General features: G+C 47.9%; 1 protein-coding gene across 2 annotated transcripts in view; it reads left to right on the forward strand.

Moving 5' to 3' along the window:
* TSHZ3 (teashirt zinc finger homeobox 3) overlaps positions 1-23,733 on the forward strand; it is a 75,481-nt gene that overhangs the window by 34,235 nt on the left and 17,513 nt on the right. Inside the window, exon 1 of one of the 2 annotated variants that reach the window (XM_025368978.1) lies at positions 9,956-10,229. The exons of the other annotated variant lie outside the window; for it this stretch is intronic. The gene's annotated coding sequence lies outside the window, so the exon portion shown is untranslated. Of the gene's footprint in view, positions 1-9,955; positions 10,230-23,733 lie in introns of those variants that run through there. 2 annotated transcript variants of the gene reach the window in all.

Here is a 23,733-nt window from a genome sequence, read left to right on the forward strand (position 1 = left end):
CCGGGGACACTTTGGGACAGGGTGGGGCTGGGGGAATCTCCTCTATGAAGAGGTCAGTTTTGTCAGTATATTGGATGACTGATGTGAGCCTCGAAGGAGAAGGGGAGAGAGAAAAGAAAAAGAAATACAAAATAAATATAGTTAAAGGAAAGTTGGATTGGTCAGTAGGTCATATTCCAAATAATGCGCCTTTCAGCATCTGTTCGAGGTGGCTCATACATTTCTGCTGGCCGCTCGGGGAGAGCATAAGTGATAGACATCTCTTGGCAGAATTGCTTTCTTCCCTTGATCTCTGCCCAGGATAGAAGTGTCCAGTCCAGCAACCCCTGGTGGCAGGATTCCTTGCCTGCGATTACATCCCATGCTGTCTATCTGTCCAGCATGCATCTGTAGAGTTTAGAAGAAACACACAGAGGGATATAGGACCCATCATACTTTCTCATGGAGGTAAGCACCTCCTGTGTCCCAGGAGCCTGGCTCCTCCCAGGGGCCATGAGCTGAACCTTCCACTGGAGCCGTCCCCCCAAATTTCTTCCCCTTCTTTTTATTCCACTGCCTGCTCTTCCAGACAGCCCCGGAGGTGCACACTCAAGGGGTCTGAGAATGACGGTGATTACAGAGCAAGGTTCATCCAAACGGTTAATTTCTCCCATTCTGGCTACAAAGTTAATTAATGTAATCTAACGCATCTTGAGGCAAAATTATGCACTCACATATGAATAAAACCCTGATCTATTGCAAAATACGAATCTGGCACTCGGAACAATTCACAATCACTCAAATTACAAGTTATGCACAAGAATGTAGTATCACAAGGGGATGTGAAATCCTCTCATTAGAAATGATTCAAAATGCAGCAGAAACCCGGCCCTGGGAAGGTTGGGCAGAAGCAGGTGAGCAGCAAGATAGCTGGGATGGACTCGTGCGGAAGCAGGGGTACAGGCAGAGCCCCGCCATGCAGGTGAGACGCGGTCCTGGCCGCTGCCCACGTGGCTTCTCAGTATTGCAGTGATGGCCGACCATGCCTCCCTGCCGCCCACTGTGTCTCCCATAGCTCGAGAAACACCCTCGCCTGCATCTAGCAGTGCTTGGCAGAGGGAGCTGGCATGGCTGGGGCCTGGCCCCAGCATCTCTCCTGCAGACTGTAGGGAAAGAAGGCCTCTAGTCCCGGCCTTAGAAGCCGGAGGGAGGCATCCTTTCTGATTCTCTGGGGAACAAGGGAGGCAACCCTGTGTCCTCATGTCATCATCATCTGTCAGTCATCTTCCAGCTGCAGCCCGTGAGCCCAACAGCCACTCCAGAGGCAGGCCTGAGGGGCTCTGATGTGCCTTTCCCAAATGTGGACCTGGGAAGCAGGCAGAGAGAAAGGCTCACCGTCATTACCCGAGATCAAGGTATTGCCTGATTTACAGGTAAAGCCCCTGTGGCGCAAAGACTTCCAATCGTGTGCTCCAGGTTACAGCCTGGTAAGTGAGTGTCGGTGCCGGGATGCAGGTACCTGGAAACTCAGTGCCATACCCTTCTTGATAATACCCCACTTCTGGTAGTGCCCGGCTGCGAAGGATTTGACTCTGACGGGGCCTTTCTAGGCAAGTAGCAGGGATCCTTCAAGTCCCGGGATCCTTCTCGTTTGCTGAATGGCTACGGCCATGCATTTCGTTGTTCAGAGGACTCTCACCAGTCTGTCCTAAGTCAAGGTGAGTTCACACGTCACATGTCGCTGCCCGTTTCCTGGGTGTCTGGGAGAGGTGGACAGGCCTCACCCTTACAGAGGCACTGGCAGATGTGTGGGGACAGGAAACATTTCCGCAGCCCAACAGGCAGGTGGTGTGCGGTGCCAGGAGCACGGCCGACCCAGTCCCTGCCAGGTGCCCAGATCCGCACATGGCAGGCGTGTAGCTCAGACTCCTCGCTGCCCTCCAGCGGTGCACACTCTGCTTCCAACCCCCAGTCAGCAGCCCAGCATGGGGGCCATCGTTCAAAGGTGAAGCATCCCGTCTGTAATTGATAATGGCTCACTGCAAGTTTTACATTTTTATTAGCATATTTATGAACATTGAGGTTTAATAACCACTACCTCCTCCAACTGGACATTCAGAGGTTTTAATAGAAACCTGACAAATTCCCTTCCAAATCTCGGATATGGAAATGCTAACAGCAAACGCCGGTAGCAGAGCAAAGCCCTCACCTGGGGCCTCCTGCACAGTCTCCTCTGGAAGCCTCTGTGACTGTTCCTTGCCCCTGAGCAGGTTTGGCGTCCTGAGTCCCAAACCTGTCATGCTGTTTGACGTTTCTGCATACCACATGCACTGCCTGAACTTATTATTTACACACGTTTTAACTCAAATAAATTTATTTTTAAAAGGAAAGTGTGTCACTCCTATAAATGAAGACCCAGAATCACTTGCCATAAAGAGAAAATAACCATAAAAATAAACGCCGTGAAATCAAACAATGTCATTAAATCCTAGCTGAATTCTCTTGCCTTCCTACCGGAGTCTGATGCCTTATCTCTCTTCTTTTAAAAGGGAGATTAGCAAGTGTTGGGGAGGTGTTAAAGACCAATAGCACCCACCGGATACTTTCTCCTTGAAGCAATCAGAGGGAAAAAGACGGAACTGACAAGGGAGTAATTTATTGCCGTGTGATTCAAGGTGAACCACCTCATATTTTCTTGTACCACCGGTGAAACTCCTCCCACACTGAAAGATTCTGATTTCGGTGAACACTGACTTCGATTAACTTCCCACAGGGGCCCTGAAAACCCCAAAAGGGTTAAGAACTGTTTCTGTAGGAAAGTATCTTTTCTAAAGAGGAAGAGAGAGGACCTCAGGAAGCAACAGGAGAAGACCCCTCCAGCCAGTAATGGAGTGTCCTGCTCTGATGGGAATTTGCTGCCCTGAGCGGTCCGATAGGACGACCCCATCGGAAGTGTGATGACTGCAACGGGGGAGCTGAACTTTACGTTTTATTTAATTTTAATTAACTTAAACATAGATAGCCCCATGGACAACAGAGTCATTAGCCCCATGGACAGCACAGCTCTAGATCCTTCTTTTTGTGGTTCTGTGCTGTTTCTCTGACCTAAGCCAACGTCTGCTGATTCATAGTTTCCAGCCGTGGGAGGGAAGATGGGCCTCTTCTCAGCAGTGGTGTGCACAGCACAGAGCAGCCTGCAAAACACTCTTTTTGTCCAGTGCTCCTCTCCTAGCAACCCTGGGAAACATTGGTGTCACCATGCCTGTTTTACAGATGGGGAAACCGAGGCCCAAAACCCATGACATGGAGAAGCCAGGATTTAAAGAGGGGTGGCTTGGCCGGGTGCAGTGGCTCACACCTGCAATCCCAGCACTTTGGGAGGTCGAGGTGGGCAGATCACTTGAGGTCAGGAGTTTGAGACCAGCCTGGCCAATATGGTGAAACCCCACCTCTACTAAAAAATACAAAAATTTGCCAGGCGTGGTGGCGCATGCCTGCAGTCCCAACTACTCAGGAGACTGAGGCAGGAGAGTCCCTTGAACCCAGGAGGTGGAGGCTGCAGTGAGCTGAGATAGTGCCACTGCACTCCAGCCTGGGAAACAGAGAGAGACTCTCTCAAAAATAAATAAATAAACACACACATAAAGAGGGGTGGCTCTGCTCAAAGATCTCTCACCCTAACAGTGAACGGACCCTAAATGGGATTCTCATCTTCCAGTCCCCATGTTCCACCCACACCCCGTGAGCATTGATCAGTATGGAGCCCATGAGCTGGGCAGAGGGGCAAGTTCCCTTCCCAGTGCAGCACCTTCTGTCCTCTGCTTATCTCCGTATGTACTGGAGGACTCCGTAGGAGGAAGACCTCTCATTCTCATAAGAAACAAACCCTGTGCCATCGGAGGCCACAGGCGAGACTCACCCCGAAAAGGTCCTGTGACAGGAGGCAGGCCAGAGCTCAGCAGCACATTGGCACCTATTTTGGCTCTCTTTTTCTCAGCTTCTACCTCCCCAGACATGAATGGTCTTGATCTGTCCTAGGATTTGTGGGAGATGAGGGGGATACGGGGGAAGTGGGCTGATGAATAAATCCACAACCAAAGTGTTAGGTGGATTAATAACCTCCATCAGGCCTTTAGTCCCCCCCCATCCCAACTTGCTTGAAGTTTATCTGCTTTTTATACGAGTATCCAAAACAGCGTAGTGCTTAGCCCAGAGTCTCTCTGACTTGCTACTGGTGAAACCCTTGGCCTGAGATGGAGAGAGAAGTTTGGATGACTGAAGGCCTTTTGGCCGCCACCTTACCGAGGTGACCACCTCCCTTCCTGTACTCAAGAGGCTGAGCTGATGGCACAGGCAAGAGTTTCCTGGACATTGCATGATCCTTCCAGCTGCAAGGGTGGGGCCCAGTGGTGGGGGGGGGCTGAACTATAGAGATCCTGGCCTTATCACTGCCAAGAGTCTTCCTCGCTGATGGAAAATTCTAATTTCTGTAACCCCAAAATAACTGTTCTTGACTGAATGCTTGCCACGTGCCGGGCATGGTGCTAAGTGCTTTATGTGCATAATTCCATTAACAACAATTCTCAAAAGGGAGGACTTTTATTCTCACTTTAAAGGGAAGAACCAGAAATGTGGAGAGGTTTTGTAGCTTGCCCAAGTCCCGCTGTGGCTCAGGACGGAACAGAAGATGAACCTAGGCCTGTGAGGTCCTAGTGTCCTTTCGCATTGTGACTTATGCATCACACAGAGCCCGCACGCTGCCCACCCCTTTCCCTGCATTCATTCTAAATTCTGTGCCTGAATGAGGAATGTGGCCTCTAGCTTGGCATAGATTGGTGGAACTGCATCTCCTTTAAGAAGGTGGAAGGGGCCGGGAGTGGTGGCTCACGCCTGTAATCCCAGCACTTTGGGAGGCCGAGGTGGGTGGATCACAAGGTCAGGAGATGGAGACCATCCTGGCGAACACTGTAAAACCCAGTCTCTACTAAAAATACAAAAAAAAAAAAATTATCCAGGCGTGGTGGCGGGCGCCTGTAGTCCCAGCTACTCGGGAGGCTGAGGCAGGAGAATGGGCATGAAGCCGGGGGCAGAGCTTGCAGTGAGTGGAGATCGCGCCACTTCTCCAGCCTGGGCAACAGAGCGAGACTCTGTCTCAAAAAAAAAAAAAAAAAAAAAATGGTGGAAGGGATTCTCTCCTGAGCAGTGGGCCCCTGAGTCCATCCATTCATCCATGCAGCAGATACTTGCAGACCACCCTGGATGCCACTGCACAGGATTGGTGCTACACCAAAAAGAAAAGGAAATGCATGTGGAATGGCTCCCATACCCTCGCATCTCCTTAGGAAGATGAAGGAAGACTGTGATTTCTGTCCTTAGTCTGCCCCACACTCTTTGCTTTGGGTTGCTCGACTCTTCATTTTCGGTTTTGGTCCATTGAGAGGCAGCGTGGAGGAGAAAGACTTATTACCTGGGACCAGAGTAGGGAAGAGACATGAGAAGGTTGAGACACTGAGTGGAGGCTTAGCAGACGGAGCGACATGACAACATAATGAATGGGACCCACAGTTCCAGGGATGGGGAAGGAGGTGTCGCTCAAACTCAAGGAAGGAAAACATACTTGTGTGCATTTTCTCATCATCACAAATTCCTCCGAGGGCACCAGGCTACCGGAGTATGTGTTGAAACAATTTTAGTGGATGTGTATTAAGCACCTGCTCAAGCCAGTGCTGGCAGGTGCCAGGGACACCAAGATAGGCAGTCCTAAAGGGGGTCGGAGTGTGGAGGATGAGACTCAGATGCCCGTAATTCTGATGTGGGTACTGTGATGGAAATGACCATGAGCAGTATGGGAACATGGAGAGGGATGCTATGGCCATCCCAGGGGGTGAAAGAAAGCTAGCGGCAGCTTCCTGAAAGTGGAGATGCCCCAGCTGAGTCTTCAGGGAATAATGTTCCTGCAACAGTCTTAGGAGCCGTCTTTCCTCTTTGCGCCACATTATTTAATGCTTTGCAAGTCTGGATGACTAAAGGACCATGCTTTGTCCGCACTTTTTATTTACCTACCTTGATTTCTTAGTTTGGGGCCTGTTTCTAGGCCTTTCTTGACCCCTGTGCTAATCTGGAATATTTGTTCTTGCTGACTTGATGGTTCCCAATGCCGAGAATGTGTTCTTCCTCAAAAAGAGTGCCATATGTTATACTGAGAGAGCCTCAATGCTGGTGTCTCCATTCTCTGCGGGGATTGAGTTGCCCTAGCTTGGGTTCCTGCACCTGTAAAGTATTTTTTCCATTTTTTTGCAGAAGATATGGCTCCACCCATCTACGCCCACTAGAGGCCATATTCCTCCTTCAGGCAAGGAATTCTGAATCTACTTCCTCTCTCCCTTTCATCCTTCTGTGCTTTTACCACCCACCTTCTTACCTCACACACCCTGGTGGGTTATCCCATATCCTATGGGTAAATGGTAGCACTGAGAGACCGTAGGGACCCCCAAGTCCTGAACCAAGGACCCTGTACAAAGCGATGCCTACCGGCATTGTGTCTGCAAGGGATGGTCAGCGACACCACCGTGTGCATCTTCACATCAAGCAAAGCTTGAGGCAGCTGGTGTTGCAGAGGCAGCTGGGCGCTGTAGGCAGGCCCCAGGGGCCAACAGCACGGTGGTCACTGGCTCACCGAAGATTGAGCTCCTGGGCTGGCCTTGGGGAGGACGGCAGGCTGGTGGCCTGTCACGGGGAGTGGGCCCCACCAAAAAATTAGGCGGCATGGAATCTGGTCTCAGCTCTGCTGTGAACGCCTCGTGGTGCCTCTGGTCAGTCCTTTCCTCTGTTTGGGGACTCATTTTCTCCCATTTCAAATGAAGCCCATCTGTAGGAGTCACTTCCTTTTCTCTAGGATGATCTGAATCTGAGCAGAAACAACCAGGATTTCTGCAGGGGTCTTAGATGGTGTGTCCCTGGTTTTCTCTCTTTCCAGACAACAGCATCAATTGGGTGGAGGTGCGCAGCACGTGGTGGGCAGAGAATATGCTGCCTCTAGTCCCCAAGGGCACCTGACCAACAGAGAATGACTACTGAGTTAGTAATCTCTTCACACTACCCCTGTATACCTGTGGAGCCTAAAACACCGGGGAAGGAAGCAAACCCCAGAGCTCCGAAGCCTCCATTTCCAAAAAGGATCGAGAGCCAGTCTCCTAGAAATGGAGCCCATAGTGGTGGTCCACGCTGGAGACGGTGACAAACAATTGGACCCTTGTGTCCCCAAGCTGTGGGCTCCCTGGCGATGACACCGGAGCTGTCTCTGTTTTACCTGTCGGGGGAATGTTCCAGCACATTTTCCCTTATTATGACTTGATTAAGGACAGAGTAAACCCTTGCCATGATTTTTATCTATTTGCAGTAATATCTCTCCGTTCTAATTTCAGAGATTAGCTTGTTTTCCAAACATTAAATGAAGGACAAACTTGATCCCATTGTTCATGCCTTGTGCCAGCACAGCCTTAGCCACCACCCACCATTGACAAACACAAGCTGCTGGCCACACCTGCACGTCACTGCCATGGGAAGCGGCCCCGAGACTGTCGGAGTGGGAGACAGAGCATTAGGGATTTCAATTCTGCTTTATTTTCAACTTGAAATGGAGGAAAACAGACAAACAACAAATAAGAAAGCTAAACAGTTGCGTGAGAGCTAGCAATTTGCTGGGCTCCCGATGACAGATACTGCATTATCATAATTGTCTCCTCTACATGATAGGACAGAAAAATAATAATGTCATTTTATTTATAGCTGGGGTGGCCCCTTTACGAGAGTCATACAAGTTTCTGCCAAGTGGAGTAGGTCAAATGACATCTTTTGATCAGGCCTGTCCAAAGAGATCAAAGATGAATGGCAGGTAATGGATACCCAATGACAAACCAAATCTAAAACAGAAATAAGGCTGCCAGAGCCTGCCAGTTACCCATTAAAGGCCCGCCTAAGGAAGGCAGGCTGCTTGACACATTGGCCGAACACCTAAATCAGCCAAGCGTCAGTGCTAAAATTGTGTATTATCATTGGAAATGGCTATTATTTCCTCGGTAACATTTCTGTTAAGGCTTTGTTTGTGTACGAGTGACCCACAGTCAGAAGTGGAGTTTGAGGAAAGCCAGTCCGAGAGGCTTGGGGGGCACCCCTGGCTTTGCCATGCGTCACGCGGTTTTAATTGTGGGGTCCTGATGGAACACCAGCTCCGTGCCGCGTGCTGCTCAGGTGGAGGAGGTGGATCTGTTTCCAGGTGAGAGGGTGGTTCGGGCCTCATGTCATCACTCCTGCATTTCTCGACACTTCCAGCTCTGCTCCATCTTCCCGTCTCCCCAGCCATATGCAGTTGGCCCCATCGTAGGCCACACAAAGCCCAGAACCTTCCCAGAACACGGGGAGGGGGAGCACTAAGCAGATGGAAAAAAAAAAAGAAGGGGTACAATGGCACTCCTTCCTACCCAGGCTGAGAGAACAGGGCGGGCGCTTGGCTTTTTACACAGCCAGTGCAGTCTGCACATATAGAAACGGGTAGAGGCAGCTTCCAAAATTATGGGAATAGATGCATTTTTTTTTTTCCTCAAGCACTTGAGTTATGTAATTAAGTTGGGCTTTGTAGAGATGTTATTTACAAGGCTTTGGTGGGGAACAAAATTTACTATCTTTTTTTTTTTTTGGCTTCTAATTTGTGGGGGTGGAATGAGGTGGAATACAAAGAAATATTCAAAGAAATATTTAGAAACGAGGACTCCAAGTCTGCAGGAGAGAACTCTAAATCTTCATGTCCCAGGGGACGCACAGGTGGTGCGGTGGGTAATTTTTAATTCTGCAGCGTGTGCTGGAATGTTAAAAAATATTATTAAACATTGAAATGAGTATACTAGTTAACTAATTAGTATGTTTCTCTTTCTTTTAATAATCCTGATGCATTTTCTTTCTTTCCTACCTCCATTTTTATACACGTGTAACCCTAAAGAACATATTTAGAAGCATAATTAGTTATAATGAGAAGCAAACAAACCTAGCCCAGGGTATCTCCAGTGTATTATGTTATAAAAAATGGCAGGTAATGGTGGCAATGACAGAGACCCAGGTTCTGTGCTGCCTGGTAGGAATTCTGGTTTTACACACACACATACACACACACGCATACATATGCACACACGCCCATGCATGAGTGCACATGCGCACCCACACACGTGCACGTGTGCCCTCTCAAGATAAAAGAGCCAATGATGAAAGCCGCCTTGGCTTGGCTCTTAAAAGTTTTACAGACCTCACGTTTTGCGATCACTTTGCATTAACTGTATCTTTAAGTAACGGAGACACTATGTCAAAGTCGCAGCATCACTTCTTGGTGATGAGAAGAAGATAGACATTTGACTGTTAGGCCTCTTGGCAGGAAATTTGGTAGTGAAGTCCCATCCAATTTGTCACACTCAGTAGTGGTCCTCGCTCCGAAGGAAGCTAGCAGCCCAGCCCGCCGCGTCACCTGTCTGGGAGAGGCCCCGCAACTCCATCCGAAGTGACAGGCTGCATATGCAGGGCCACCCCGGGAATAAGCCCACACAGTGGGTGTGCCATCGTCTCGTGGGGAGGGCACACCTGTGCGTCACTCCCCGCCTGGCACTCAACTTTGACATTTGACCATTCCAAAAAAGCGCCTACCCCCTTTTTGTGGCTCCCACCCCAAACTTCTATGTAAATGAAAGTTTAAACAAATCTGTGATCATGCTGGCTTTCAAATGAAATTTTTTTTAATTTCTCTTGAATTATGTAAAGATGCATCACAAGATATTTACGATTTTTTTTAAAAACAGATATTCTTTTTATATACTGATAAAATTGGAAACTTGGAAGCATATTTGGCAAGTGTAAACAGATGGTTAAAGATATTTGCTGGGAAGTATCAGAAACAGTTATTCCTGACTTGCCTGCTTGGCTAAACATTGCTCTGAAAAGTCAACTCACAGGGCACCAGGCAGGAGATGCGGGTCCCATTTTGCTCTAAACAGAGTGGGCAGGGGCGCTGTTTTCCTCTCTATCACCATGCTCTAGGTAAAGCCTGCCCATGGAACTTGTGCCCTCTTCTCTTCCTACCCACAAACTCCATAAGGGGTTCTTTAGCAACTGAGCAAGAAGGCGTCTCTGTTGTCTCCTTAATTAAGGATGCCTGCTGCAGGGATCTCACTCAGAGGGAGCCGGGCACCTTTTACCTTTCTCCATCTAAGGTATGAAATTAGTGCTTTTCCTTTGCTCTGGGGAACCGATCATTTTATTCAGAAGAGGTCCATGCTAGGAGGTTTCCTATCCCTTCAAAGGCAATGGATGTAAAGTTGCATAAAGGAAATTACTGGGAAGAAAGAAAGAAGAAACTGACACGCGGCTTTTTTTTTCCTTTCCAGACAGCAGAATTCACCACACACATTTCAAATAACGAAATCAACAGTTCAGAGGTGATTTAACAGAAAGCACAGAATTTCATGAAATTGTCTAATAGTCAGATTTGTGGTGTATGTGTGGAGGGAGGAGGAGAGAGGGGGTGGCTGGAGATGGGGATACGGAAGGAGGAAGCTGCCGTATTTTTTTTACAAGCTTATAAAACACAAATGCTTGTGGCACTTGCTAATCTGAAATGCTTTTAGTAGAATTGTTCAGTAGCAATAATCTGTCAACAGATTACAATTTTGCTTAATTTTAATGTGGCTAACTTAAGATGGTTGTATAGTAAATTTATGCAACTGATCACAGTTATTAAATTACTGCATCTGCAAAGGAAGCAATCAAACCCCTTATTACAGTTGCTGTGAGTGAATGCTAAATGTCAAGGAGTTACCAGTGCGCTGCGGGGAATCGCGCTCCAGTTAAAGATGCATAAAATATCAGCACTTTTTTAATGCTTGTGCATTCAACAAAGACTCCCATCATAATTAACTGGTATGGAAATAAATAATTTTTACAAACTACCTTAGAAACAGTTGTGCTATAGTTTTTGTCAAAGTCTACTGCTCTGCAGCAATATTTAAGCCCTCAGACACATTTCCCTCTAACTCACATATGCTATAAAATATTTAAATCTCACAGAGAGGTTTGAAAATGATGTTATAAATCCAGCTCTCAGTGCTAAAAAGTAATTTATGATGATTAATTTAATTATACATTTTCAGGTTTTGATATTTTAAAAACTCAAGATTAATTTTTTTTTTTTTTTGTTATTGTTGTTATGGTCCCAGTTTGACAGTTTGGGGAAGGGAAATTCTTTTTCTAAACAGCTGAAGATGCAGAGGGAGAGGCAGGGCCCCCAGAAAGGTGGAGAGGAAGAGTTATGGGCGTGGGGGCCACGATGTGCATACAGTGAGGCCTCAGTCCTGGCCCGGCTTGCCCCATCCCCTTCAGCAAGTTTCTGAGAGTTCTAAACTGTGAAAGGCAAATTATTAGAGTGAGCACTTTGGGCCGGGCGCAGTGACTCATGCCTGTAATTCTAACACTCTGGGAGGCCAAGGCAGGTGGATCACGAGGTCAGGAGTTCGAGACCAGCTTAACCAACATGGCGAAACCTGGTCTCTACTAAAAATACAAAAATTAGCTGGGTGTGGTGGTGTGTGCCTGTAATCCCAGCTACTCAGGAGGCTGAGTCAGGAGAGTCACTTGAACCCGGGAGGCAGAGGTTGCAGTGAGCCAAGATGGCACCACTGCACTCCAGCCTGGACAACAGAGCAAGACTGCATCTCAAAAAAAAAAAAAAAAAAAAGACTGAGCACTTCACGAAGTCCTTGTGGAGGGTATGTGGGTTAGTGCCGGGAAGGCCCTGGAATAGCACTTGGCCCTAGTCAGGATCCATCTCACCAAATGGTAGGTAGCATTTATTTTGAATAAAATAAAATCTTTGCAAAAAAAAAAAAAATCCATCTTTCTGAGACTCATGTGCACTAGGCAATGGCTAGTGCACACATAATGGCTGGCACTAGGCAATGGCTCATCCCATGACAGTTCAGCCAGCAGGTGCCATCTTTTTGCCAGTGTCCTTTGTCATTTGTGGGCTTTGGGGTTTTAGAAATCAGGCCTGTGAGGCCTTGAGACGTTGCTGGGGAAGAAATGCCAGCAGAGGAGAGAGGAAGATGGGGCGGGGTGGGGGGCGTGAGAGCCTGCACCGGCACCCGCCAGACTCCTGAGTGATTTTGTGCCTTGCCCTTGAGTGATTCTGTCCACTCAGCCACCTCACAGAGACGGTCAGGGTGCCAAATGGGCACTGTGCAGGTCAAATGCCCCATGCCATCATGAGCAGAGCCCTCCACCTTGGTGACTCTGGGTGCCCGTGTGAACTGAGTGCGTCTTTGGTGAGCCAGGCCTGTGCCATCTCAGAGGCTGCTATCTCTGTTGTGTGTTGCAGCAAGACCAATGTCGCAGTGCAGACCCGGGCATGTTCCTTATCTCGGTGGACAAAGTCCCTTTACAACACTCAGGCCTGCAGGTCAGCAGCTCCACCATTTTCCATCTCTTCCCAGAGAGATGGGGGGTGATTTGCTGGAGTGGAGGCTTGGACGTTAGGAATGTGATGTTGTCAACCCCACCCATTAGTCTGGGCCGCCTTCACCCAAGGTATTCATTCGTTTGGTGTAGCTTTGTTTGGAGTTATCTGTTCAAACATATTTGAAGGATAACACTGTAGGGCAATCAGATTCATTCAGAGGTCCATTTGTGCATATGTGGATGGGCGTGTGTTTATGCATTTGTGGATAAGCATAAGTAGGTGTATATGTTTACACATACATGTACATATAATCTAGATTAAAACTGAAATGAACTCAAGCCACATTGTTTACCTGTGACGTCTTATTTCCACCAAGCAAGCAATGGGGCAGGCAGAATCCACCGCACATTTTGGCCTTACTGAGCTAGACCCTTTGGCTTCCGCATGCTCCGGTTTTGAACTGTGGTCTCCTCGATATACATCTCACTTCCCATATGGAAGTGCAATTTGAGGATGAATGTAGCATCTTTGCATTATTTTTTAACCTACACACTCTGATAAGAAAAATGCATATATATGTGTGTGTTTATATATAGACATATCTATTTTTGTATGTATGTAGTCTTTAAGTATTTTAAGGTAAAAGTAAAAGCACACTTATAAAGGTCAGTTGAGGAAATGTCTGTGTGTTTGGAATGGGAAGAGACAGATTTTAGAAAACAAAACATTCAGAATATAGAATCTCTTAAAAGGAATGCATTTTGCTTTAAATTTCCATGTAACTTACACCGATTTCTGAAATGACCACAAGTACTGGATTCTTTGGGCTGGCTGCTTGTGAACAGGTGTGAGTACTTCCTGATTTTGTGTGTCTGGTGCATTTCTTGTTGAGTAGGTTGGATATGATGTGGAGTCTTACATCCCGTTCACACCCTGTGCTGTCTTTCTTCATGGGCAGAGTCTGTGGCTCTATGTTTCCAGGGCAGGGATCACAAGGGCGGAGGGTCAGCTCTGGGCCTCTGAGCCCTTGGGAAGTGTTGGCAGCAGCTTAGGCACTGAGGGGTCACTCCTGTGCACCCCGGACCTGGAGAGGCCCTGTGAGTGGCAGTCTCAGATGGCTCAACACCACAACTCTCTCTTTTGCCACATTAGGTCGGTGCTGGGGCTTTATAATCTTTACGTAAGGGCCCCTTTGCCTGCGTTTCTGAGTGTAAGGAATGTGTCCAGGTACTGACTGGGCTGGGATCTTGGAGGGCCAGCTCACAGGCATTGGAACTGAGAGATCCACGGTGTGGAATGTAACAGAAGCCTAGGGACCTGAGTTCAACTTCTGGTTTTCCACGTCATCAGCCGTATTTCTGGGACACACCGTCTCCACCTGTGGACCTTGTGGGGCAGGTGTGAGGTAAAACGTACAGCAGAGTGTGCAAGCATTTCAAAAATCAAAACGTGCTGGCTGCCATCATCACCATGGTCAGTATGATTGTCATGTCCGGCAAACATGTCCGGAAAAATCCGGATGTATTTTTCCAAGCACCTCAGACTCCTTCTGACCCGACCCTCTCTGACCTGCCATGGGAGACCTGAGGGTGGACCTTGCGGAATCCCTTTGCTGGGATGTCCCCCGCTCTGTGACGATGCCCGGCACAGGGCCAGTGCCTTCCTGCAGGCATGTCTCAGGCAGCCCGGCCGCTGCAGGCCCTGGGCCGTTTATTTTGGTTACATCCATGTTGCCATAATTGTGGACAAGACGGCATGACCAGGGCGAGGTGTCTGAAATGTGCACAGCCCCAGCAGATGTCATCTAAGTTTTAATTTCAATAATTGCCTCTGTACGCCTGTCATTTGCTCCGTTAAATAGCCTGGCATCAGATGTGTGGGGCTGGCTACACGACCAGGAGGAAAACCAGTGCCGCTGTTCACTGGACTTGGAAGGTGTTGGGGATGAGAGAGGGCCCCGTCGTCTGCCCTAAGAGGGAGACGTGGTGAGGATGCCCCATCTCTGAGTCTGCACCACCCGCCTCTTTGCAGAGGGATGAATTGAAATCCCCTGCAATCCACTCCACCCACACGGGCCCCCACCCAGCCTTCCCCGTCTCACCATCACTCCTATTGTAGCCGAGGGGGGAAAAGAGCGATTTTTAAAGATTTGCTAATGGTAATGAAAAATATTCTGATATAGCATTAAGGATTTTGCTCCTGAAATGTGTTTAATGTAAATATGCTGTCAGAGACCCTTCAAGTAATTGACACAAGCAGATGATTAGCAGTGTTCTCAACGGTGTTTTTGCATAATCTTACGTTTTGACAGAACTCCTCAGGCGCACGGTATTGTCAGTGCTCCGCAATGAGTAGGACTTTCTTCCCTGGCAACATTTACTTTGTCATTATAAATCTTGTAAGCGGTCATCTAGCCGGTTCTGGGTGGATGGAGGAGTGTCATTACTAACGCATTTGGGGCTATGACTTCCTACCGAGAATCTGTCCTGAAAAGTAAACTTCTTACCAACTTGGATCACATCAGAGGAGCCACTTAGCAGCCCTGACCCCGGGCTTGTGGGGCCGCCGTAGACGGCTGGGGCGTCAGCTCCGTGCACGCTGTGGGGCCTGGAACAGGAGGTGGTGTGGCGAGTGCATCGCTAGAGAGGCCCGGGCCCGGGCCAGCTCTCCTGGGGCCGCCTCTCCCCAGGAATTCACCCTTTGGGAAGCTGGTTATAACCTAGCTACTTTCCAAGCTAGGTTGGTTTTTCCTTTTTGTCCACTTTGAATTGAGTTCATCTATGGTGATATAAAAAAAAAATTTGTGTTCAATTATAATCATATCCAACTGCCCCAAATTAAACTGCCCTGATCCATAAGCATTCATAACCGCATACAGTTAAGTTACATTAATAGTCAATATAATAAACCTTCACCTTTATTGAAGCTGCTCTTGTTTCTACAGCAGTTCTTTAATCTATCTCAATAGATTTCTGGTGTACAGCACGTATAGATTTGGCCAGTGACAAGGGTTAGAGTAGTCTTGTAGAACATTTACTTGTAGCTCTGAAAAGCCCACATTTATCAGAGGATGAAGTCGATCACAATGTACCAGAATCAATGGAAGGCTTGTGGGATCCCTCTTAGGCTTGTAATGCGTTCACCTTCTTTGGATAGAATTCACACACACACACACACACACACACACTCTCTCGCGCGCGCGCGCTCACACATACACGCATACTTCTCTGTCTTAAAGCCATTTATCTCTGAATGTCAAATTGCAATAATTAACCATTATTGATCTTAAATTCAATTAACTTCATTAACACAGGTCATGATGAGGGTGCGTGTAAGGGAAAGGCATTTGACAAGTGTCTTTGCTCGTGTGACATTCTGTGTTCACAGTGGCGATGATACACTGTTCCTGCTGTCCCCTCCAAGAGGCTGCCAACAGAGAGGGCTGCCCTGGGCCTCAGAGGCTTGGGTCCTGGACCCAGTCAGTGAGAGACCCCCGATGTATTTTTTCTTTTTGGTTCTGAGAACTTTGCCCAGTAGGAGTCTTATAGCTGCAAGGCAGCGTTTGAGCCCCCTTGCTATGTGTGGACACGGGGACCTTTGGAACACAGGCAGATTAATCCATGATGGTCAAGGGATGCTGACCCAGGGCCCAACTTCTCCCCCGCACTCCATAACCTTGTCACAGAGGGTGTTCATGGACTTTCAGGCTTTGCTTCATCCAGAAAGCGGCCCTTCTATTTGTATTTTCAGATTAAATAAAAACGACTTTCCCTCTTGATCAAGAAGAAAAACACCCAGATCCCACAATTGCAACCAGTAGAGGGTTCTGGGCACCTTTGCTACATGTGTGACATTTCTTGCTTTATCTACTTTGCATATTTTGTGTCTCCCCATGCCCTGCAAGGGAGGTGATGATATTGTCCCATTTTTCAAGTGGGGAGACTGAGGCTGAGAGATGAACAGACTCACCAAGCACAGCTTGCCAAGGTGGCATAGCCAGACTCCAGCCTACTGTCCTTTCTGGTCAGAGAGAGTCCCCATGCTGTCATGTGTCACACTTTTTTTTTGAGATAAGAGTCTCGCCCTGTCACCCAGGCTGGAGTGCAGTGGCGCAATCTTGGCTCACTGCAACCTCTGCCTTCCGGGCTCAAGCAATTCTCCTGCCTTAGCCTCCCGAGTAGCTGGGACTACAGGCGCCTGCCACCAGGCCCGGCTAATTTTCGTACTTTTAGTAGAGACGGGGTTTCTCCACGTTGGCCAGGCTGGACTCGAACTCCTGACCTCAGGTGATCTACCCCCCCTTGGCCTCCCAGAATGCTGGGATTACAGGCATCATCCACCGTGCCCGGCCATGTGTCACACGTTTAAGAAATCGGGGGACCTTCCCTCGGTTTCTTCACCCTTAAGCAGTACATTTTAAATGTGTATTCTGGAGATAGGCAGGGAGATCCAGCAGCAAAAGCCCTGGCTGCTTTTTTTTTTTTTTTCCTCCCCCAATGCCAGTCCTTGTTCTGTGTCTCATCCCCTATCCTCTTTCTCTCTAAGCATCAGTCTCTTCATCCATGACACGGAGCCCATGGACAGCTCTCGCTCCTTCTCGGGCTGGTGTATAGCCGGGCAGCGATCATGTGCAGAAGGTACCCCCAGGAGTGCAAGGCCCCTCAAAGTGTGCCAGGACCGTTCCCAGAAAGCACCACTGCAGGTAGATGGAAGGCTCCCGTGCATCCGTAATTGGTTCTGGGCTTTTAATTCTTTACGAAAATGCTGCTTGGTGCCAAAGAGTCTCAAGGAAATGGAACAAAACAAACAAACAAAAAGAACAAGCCTTAAGTCGGCTGTTTTACGGGGTCGACTTTTAATTTAAAAGTTTGATTTAATTCAAAGAAATTGATTGAGTATCTGACTTGTGCAAGGCCCTCCCTCTGCTCTGTGCAGGGGACCGTTGGGACCCCCTTGCCTCCCCACTGGAGTAAAGGGACTGCCCTAGCTGCAGAGTTTCTGCAGGGCCGTGGGGATGCAGAGGTGAGAAGGATGGGCTTTGGATGGAGGGGACAGCAAAGCCCTTGGTCATGTGAGACGTCAGGTGGGTTGTGGGAGGTGAAATGCTCCTGGTCACATGAGCAAGCCTAGAGTGGCCTTCCCTCGGTGCAAGGGAAGCCAAGAGACACAGATCTCACAGGTCCGTGAGCACCTCCTGAGGAGGTGACCTAGGAGGCCAGGGGAGCTCCGTACAGCTCTGTCCCTGCTGCCGAGGTGGGGGCCCGCTGACCCTTTCTCAGGAAACGTCTGCTGATCCAGTAGCAGGTCTCCCTGCAGTGCATGAGCATTTCACAGCTGGGTTTTAGGAGCATAACCACTTGACCTGTAGGTACGCATTAGGGCAGGGACGGCCAGGGAAGCAAGTGGCAGCTGAAGGGGGGGTTGTACATATCCTGGTTTATTTTGAGTGTCCTCTCCAAGCCTGTGTGTTTCTAGAGCACTTGCATTAGAAGCAGAAAGTCCAGGCCAGGTACAGTGCCTCACGCCTGTAATCCCACTGCTTTGAGGGGCCGAGGTGTTGGAGGCCAGGAGTTCAAGACCAGCCTGGGCAACATAGCTAGACCCTGTCTCTACAAAAAAAAACTTAAAAACCATCTAGGCATAGTGATGTGCACCTGTAGTCCCAGCTACTTGGGAGGCTAAGGCAGGAGGATCACTTGAGTCCAGGAGTTCAAGGCTGCAGGTGAGCCATGATCGCACCACTGCACTCCAACGTGGGCAATGGAGCAAGACCTTGTCTCTTAAAAAAAATAAAAAATTAGAAAATTAGGTTGTAGAACTTTCTGTGGTTCTTAGGAAGGGGCACAAAAAGAGACAGGAAGGGAATAAACTACCCTTACTCTTGGTGGTGATCTTATTCAGTCTTCACAGCAGAAGGGTGGGGCCCAGAGAGGTCTCACTGCACATCTGTCTCCATTGTCCCACCTGCCACACAGACACCTGCCCCGCGGAGTCCACCGCAGGGACTTGGGAAGGCTGGCGCTGTGATCCGCAGGGCTGGGCTCTGAAGGGATACAGGGAGCTGAGAACTGTGCCCAGTGGAGGGGTCAGCTGGCCTCAGACACCAAGCCTGAACATGAAAGGAAGGGACAGACCTGAAACCCGCTGGTTCCCACAATGGGGACAAGACCCTGCCTGTGGTTAGGGGTGCTGTGCTCCCCAGATGTTTTGGGTGTTGCCCAGCATCCTTCCAGCCTCCCACCTCCTGCTCCCACTGAGGTCAAAATTAGGACTGCAGCACACAGTTTGCCCATCTCTCTGTTTTCCCTGTAGTTTGTTGTCACTGTAGGTGACACTTTCACCTAGAATGCTGCCGCAGAAGATAGCAAAGGTGGGAGGTTGGAGAGCTGTCCTGGGCCCTTTGGCATTCTGTGGAGCTGGCACCTGAGGCCCCTGTGCCTTTGTGACTGACCCCCCTGCAGGAACCCACTCTCCCCTGACTCCCAGGCATGCGGCCCCAAATGCCCACTCCCTGGGACCGGGCACTGTGTCTTCTGGGCTGATGGTGCCCAATATAGAGCCTGACACACAGGAGGTGCATGCTACAAATAAAAATTCCTTTATAACTTAAAATGTCACAGTACTAACTGGGCAAGGTGGCCCACACCTGTAATCCCAGCACTTTGGGAGGCGAGGTGGGTAGATCACGAGGTGGGTAGGTCAGGAGTTGGAGACGAGCCTGGCCAATATGGTGAAACCCTGTATCTACTAAAATTACAATAATTACCTGGGCATGGTGGCATGCCTGTAGTCCCAGCTACTTGGGAGGCTGAGGTGGCAAGATCACTTGAACCCGGGAGGTAGAGGTTGCAGTTAGCTGAGATTGTGCCACTGCACTCCAGCCTGGACGACAGAGCAAGACTCTGTCTCAAAAACAAAAACAAACAAACAAAAAAAAGGCCGTACATGGTAGCTCATGCCTGTAATCCCAGCATTTTGGGAGGCTGAGGCGGGCAGATCACCTGAGGTCAGGAATCCAAGACTAGCCTGGCCAACATAGTGAAACCCCATCTCTACTAAAAATACAAAAACTTAGCCAGGCATGGTGGCGGGCACCTTTAATCCCAGCTACTCGGGAGGCTGAGGCAGGAGAATCGCTTGAACTTGGGAGGCAGAGGCTGCAGTGAGCCGAGATTACACCATTGGACTCCAGCCTGGGCAATAAGAGCAAAACTTTGTCTCAAAAAAAAAAAAAAAAATTCACAGCACTTCATGAAGGTGTGCTTGTGAACATTCCAGATGGTGCAGAGGAGCACCCTTTTCCTCCCCTTCCTCCCGCCGTGCTGCTCCCCACAACCACATCTGCCTCCTCCACCTGCAGGACAGCTGCTAACATCCAGACCAGGATTCTTTCCTGGGTGCCCGCATACAGTCACACACACACAGACTTGCTCAGAAAACAGAGACCCATGTTTGTGTTTCTGAGACTTATTTTCTTTTCCTACCTTCTGCTGTGTCTTAGAGATCTTCTCATATGAGAAATTAGGGAATTATCATTGTTTTTAAACTTCGTATGCAGTTGGGTACACATGGCTATAAAGATGGGAACAGTGGAGACGGGGGGCTACTAGACGGGATGGGGGAAGGTCAGGGGCAAGGGCTGAAAAACCACCTGTTGGATGTCATGCTCACTACTGGGGTGATGGGACCCTAAACCTCAGCATCACACCATATGGCCGTGTGATAAACCTGCACCTGTACCCCTGAACCGCAAAGTTGAAATTATTAAAAAACCTTTTTATGCAGAATAACATACAAAAAGCCCAGCATATGAATATAAGTGTAGGTTGAATTTTCCCCAGGTGAACACACCCATGCCTCCAGGGCCCAGGCCCAGAGGCAGAACATTTCATGCTCCAGGAGTTCCTCCACCCTTCCCCAGCCACCACCTCCAAAGGGTAACTGCTCTCCTGACTTTTAACACCACAGGTGAGCTTTCCCTGATTTTGAAATTTACATAAATGAATTCATACAATGTTTTGTTGGCGTGATCCTCCCATGTTGTTTTGAATAACAGTTGATTTTGTCTGTGGCATGGCACTCTAGCGTATGGACAGGACACCGTGTATTTATTCACTCTACTGGTGACGAACATTTGGATCCTTTCCAGTTGCTTTGCTGCTGTGAATAGCGTATGAAAGGATATCAGGTCTTTTGATGAAATACGTATGCACATCTAATGGGTCTAGATCTAGGAATAGAATTGCCGGGTCACAGAGTATGTGTACATGTAGCTTTTGTGGATACTGACAAACAGAGATTTTCAAAATGGTTGTTAACAGTTGGTACTTGAAAGTTCCAGTGTTCCGTATCTTCTCTGACACTGGTATCTCTGTCTTACCATCCTTGTGAGTTGCTGCATAGTATTTCATGATATGGGTATACCTTAGTTTGTTTATTCACTTCTTTGGTATTCTAAGAAATATTGATGGGGACACCCTTCATCATAGAGGGGTTTTGTTGTTGTTGTTGTTGTTGTTGTTAAGGGGCTATGATGTATGAATGTTTTTGTAGTAAAGATTGCCAGCTGGGTCAGAGCGTAGATGTTTTCAATTTTGATATATGTAACTAAATTATCCTCCACAAGAAGGCAAGCAAGGCATGAACCAGTTAGTGAGAGTGCTGTTCTCATTATTTTATTGTTGTTTCTTTTCTCTCTCTCTCTTTTTCCTCTCTTCCTTGTGATGGATGGTAAGGTATTAAGGGTTCCTGATCTAGGGTAAGAAACACTCAACTCAGACTATGTAGAGTGTCAATATAAAAATGCGAGACAGGATACTTAAGAGGAAACATATATTGTGATGTCAACCAGTCAATAGATACTATTTCTACATTGGTTGGAGGAAAGCTGTTTTAATATATAGAAATGACGTTGAAATCTGTAGGCATGTATATGTCAGTCAGAAATATTTAAAAATTGAAATATTTGACCATTACCTTTGTTCCTTCAAACAGGCTAGAATGATTTTTTCACTATTCATCCAAACAGTGTTCACATGTACACTAGTGAGGCCTGGGTGTGTGTTAACTGAGAGCTGGGTCAATACTGAGTGAGTGCTTGTTGACTGCTGAGTGAGTGTTGAGTACTGGCTAAATGCTGACTGAGTGCTACTGGCTGAGTGCTGGGTCAGGGCTGGCTGAGTCCTGGCTGAGTGCTAGGTGAGTGTTGGGTCAGTGCTAGCTGAATGTTGGCTAAGTGCTGGCTGAGTCCTGAATGAGTACTTGCTGAGTGTTGGCTGAAAATTGTGTCAATGCTGGCTTGAATGCTGGATCAGTCCTGGCTCAATGCAGGCAGTGCTGCAGACGTTAAGAAGGTCACTTAGTCATGGTGACTACCATGCAGGTGCCCAGTGCAGAGAGGGTAGAGCTGAACTTTTCTGAGGTCACTGGGGACATTTTCTCTCCAAGTTTTTCTTGTGGTCATAAGATGAGGAACTTTGCCAGAACTGAGATACACTGGTGGCCCTGGTTCTTCCTGGAGTGTCTCTGTTCTGTGATGTGGGAGTGAGGCATGAAGAGATGCATGGGAAGTCAGAGAGCACCTAAGGCTTCTCAGCCCAGCATTCAAGAGCTGTTGAGGAAGGCAGTGGAAACTTCTTCCTGAAGTGACCCTGGGTCTTTGTTGGTTCTTAGCCTAAGCAGCGCCATCCAAACTAAAATAATTGGACCAGAAGTTACTGAGTCCAGTTGGCATGCCAGGCCATGCAAAGAGCACAGAGGTAAGGAATGCTCCTGTAGTGTATATAGAAAGAGAATTTATGCCCAGGATCAGCCACTCGAAAACTACAAGAGATAAATGCCTGAAGAGATATATAGTGATGCTGATAATTTCTTATATTTCTGTAGACTTTAGAGTTTAGAGAGGAAGTTTCCATTCATTGTCTCATCACAGAAATTAAAGAGATCACCTTCACAGAGACAGATGAGAAAGGACTTCCTGGGGGACATGGAAAGAGCAGGACCTTGGGGGACAGGGAGGAGAGTGTGAAAAGATTGAGCATGGTATGTAAAATGGACGAAACAGCATCAATCAAGGCAAGATCAAAGGAAAATTATCAGGGAAGACTAGCATCTGTGTGTGTGGAGGGGGCAGTGGATGATAAAACTTAGAAAGTAAAGTGGGACTTGGTTAACCTGGGCTTTGAATATTGAGCTAAGACATTTGTGCAGGTGTATGATTCTCTAATGCCCTTATCCTCTGTGCAACCAAGGCCATCTTGAGCACATAAAAGTATAGCCTGTAATTCTGAGCTATTTACTTTGGTTATTTATTCCTAACCCTAAAGCATCTGGAGTATGTAATTAGTGTCTAATACATATTGGGTGGATGGATGGGATTTTGGATTGTTGATGGATGGGTGGGTGGGTGGATGGATGGTTGGATGGATGGATGGACTTTTGGATGAATGGATACATTTTTGAATGGAAGAGTTGATGGATGGATGGATGGATGGATGGATGGATGGATGGATGGATGGATGGATGGATGGATGGATGGATGGATGGATTTTCGGATGGATTTTCAGATGGATGGATACGTTTTTGAATGGATGAATTTTTGAATGGATGGATGGGTGGGTTTTTGGTTGGATGGATGGGTGGATGGATGGATGAGTTTTTGAATGGACGGGTTTGGGATGGCTAGAAGAATGAGGTGAATGGATGGGGGGATGGATGGATGGATGGATGGATGGATGGGCTTTTGGATGGATGGATACGTTTTTGGATGGATGAATGGGTGGGGGATGGGTGGATGGATGGATGGATGGGTTTTGGATGGATAGGTTTTTGGATGGTTAGATGAATAGATTTTTCAATGGATGCATGGATGGGTTTTTGGTTGGATAGATGGGTGGATGGATGGATGAGTTTTTGAATGGATGGGCTTGGGATGTCTAGAAGAATGAGGTGAATGGATGGGGGATGGATGGACAAATAGATGAATGGATGGATGAATGGATGGATTTTTGGATGGATAAATGGATGGATGGATGGATGGATGGATGGATGGATGGATGGATGGATGGATGGATGGATGGATAGAGGGTTGGCTGGGTGAATGGGTAGATGTGTTGAGTGAATCAGTTGCTTCCTCTTCCATGTAAATCTTAACTCCTGTCTCTTGTTAGCCATCCATTTACCTTCCCCTTGGATATAGCTCTTTTAGTATTTTGGAGGAAAGCCAGCAAGTCCCAGTGACAGTTTGAGTTGTACATGTTTAGCCA

Source organism: Theropithecus gelada, chromosome 19 (assembly GCF_003255815.1).
Source record: "Theropithecus gelada isolate Dixy chromosome 19, Tgel_1.0, whole genome shotgun sequence".
NCBI classification, from domain to species: domain Eukaryota; kingdom Metazoa; phylum Chordata; class Mammalia; order Primates; family Cercopithecidae; genus Theropithecus; species Theropithecus gelada.